This window comes from Schistocerca cancellata, chromosome 7 (assembly GCF_023864275.1).
Source record: "Schistocerca cancellata isolate TAMUIC-IGC-003103 chromosome 7, iqSchCanc2.1, whole genome shotgun sequence".
Lineage (NCBI taxonomy): Eukaryota > Metazoa > Arthropoda > Insecta > Orthoptera > Acrididae > Schistocerca > Schistocerca cancellata.
This window is the reverse complement of record NC_064632.1, coordinates 541844004-541846384: the sequence shown is the minus strand read 5'-3', so window position 1 is coordinate 541846384 and position 2381 is coordinate 541844004.

Here is a 2381-nt window from a genome sequence, read left to right as displayed (position 1 = left end):
AGCCGGTGGGAAGCGGGCAGACTCGGAGATGCTTTTGCAAAAACAAAAATGTGTTGTGCAACTCAGAGTGCCGTGGTGCACGTCATTCCTGCAATAAATGAATCTTACACAATATGACTACGTTTCCAAACTACGGGCGATAAATGCAACTTCCGAAGTACGACTGTTTTGTTATTACAGCCATGGTTCACATTCCTTACCTCTTGGCAGTGAAAGTATACATTCACTAGCGATAGTGCACTATCGCTAGTCAGCGTGTATTGTTTGACTGAACTGGAATCAGTAATCCACTTTCACTAAATGGCCCAGTGAAGGTGCACTATCACAAATGATGGTATATTTTCCCTGAAACTTCCACTTCCGCTATAACATGAGCATACATTGGGAGTAATAATGGTACCTTTGTTGTAGCGTGAGACATGATTATAGATTACAAACATTGTGAAATAACTAAAGGTGTCACTGATCATACAGTCAAATAAAAGGAAGGGTCTGTGTGAAGTCTATCAATGTTTAAATTATCAATTTCATGAATATAGTAAATTAAAAGCTTTCCAACGCTTAAGGCTTGTTGACCAGACTCCTCCTGATCACTGACTTACATAAATAAGAACATGGCAGTAGCTGTTTCAGTAGTTGTGGCCATGCATTGCACTCTGCATGGATCGCAGTGTTGCTTTTGAATTATTTTTAGCATGTTACTGATCACGCAGTTGCACTGACAAGATGAGGTAAGTTGTCTGTTGCGTACAGCAGCATTGCAGTATAGTTGTTAGGAGACGTTAGACAATATTTTAAAACTTGCAGTCAGATACTTCAGAGCTGATTTTTCATGATTTGTAGGAAGAGTAATTAATTTCTGCTTTTGTATCTCAATCAGAATACTATTACTGTCCGAGATGGAACTTCACACATTTCCATATGTCTTTCACCAGAACAGATAATAATTACAAAAAAATAACGAATTTTTTCTAAAAGAAACAAATTTCACCTATAGACCTGTCTGCCAGGATTTCGTGTCGTTGGACGATTTCGCAGTTGGAGATACATCGTTTTGCTACTGCATTTGCAAAATTTTATGCAATAGTAGTTGGTCAGTAGTTGCTGCATAGCATTTTTGTTGCTTGCGCGCTGCATAGAATTAATTCAAAACTTTTATTTCAGCAATTTTCTGATTCAGAATTTATTTTGTAACAGTGAAGTTAATAGTTTTGTGTTAAGATATTTGTTTTGCATTTTATCTCATTGCCCTTATTACTCTAACATCAATTAAAACTAGAGCACAGGCAGGAATGGACAAGACTGTAGAGGTGGCTCCAAACTACGTTTCCGAAAATTTGAGACATAGTGTTGAAAATTGTTCTCAGGATGATGAAGTCAGGGATTGTCAAACAATACTGTGAATAACCTGAGTACAAGCTATTATTTTCCAGTCATGCGTGATGAACTACAGGGAACTTACACGCATTTCGGAAGGCAAATACTAACTCAACTTGATGAGATCACAAAATCCAATAATGAAATTAGAAAATCCAATGACGAACTCTGTGGAGAGATCAGAGAAGCTAGAGAAGACATTAACAACAATTTAAATCGTAAATTCGAGGAAATGTCAAAACCGTTGAACATTCAGGTACGTGATGAACTCAAATCGGAAATTAATACGTGAGGAATTCAAATCGTAAATTAATAATCTTGAGTCCAGACTTGACCACGTTGGTACTGTTGAGACAACGGACATCATAAGAAGAATTTGCAAATAGAGGAATTGGCACAAAAGTTCGAGTCCTTACAGTTACAGACTAACATTGAAATTTCAAAGACACTAAATCAGTTCATGACTTTTGCAAAACGTGTGGAAGAATTATCCGAGAAAGACGCAAACGAACGATGATTCAGATAAAAGATCACATGACTCTCAGCCGATTCTGTTCGCTGATACCGAAGAATTTCAGTCACTGCAGCGTTTTAAAGAGAGACATATTACGATTATTCAGCAAAATAAATATGACGAGAATGATAATGGAACATGTTGCCTATATCGAGAAAGGATTGTCACGATAACGATACCAGTAGCTTCAATAACTATCACGTTGGAAATCCCAATGAACGCACTAATTTTGGAAATGCTGTTCACTTCTCTCGTGAATGTGATATGTTTACAGGACATGTGGGAGAAAACTCATCCTTTTAGAAAAACGGTGGTTTTGATTACAAAAATTTCTCTCAGTCAAATTACGGGGTCCATGTTACTAAAATTTCATTAACAACTACCGAATGATTCTACAACTTTGTCTCCATTCCTTTTATTAAAGAATAATCCACTGCCAGATCGTATAAAGCAGGGCTTGACAACTGGCCGGTTTTGAGCGCGAGTACTC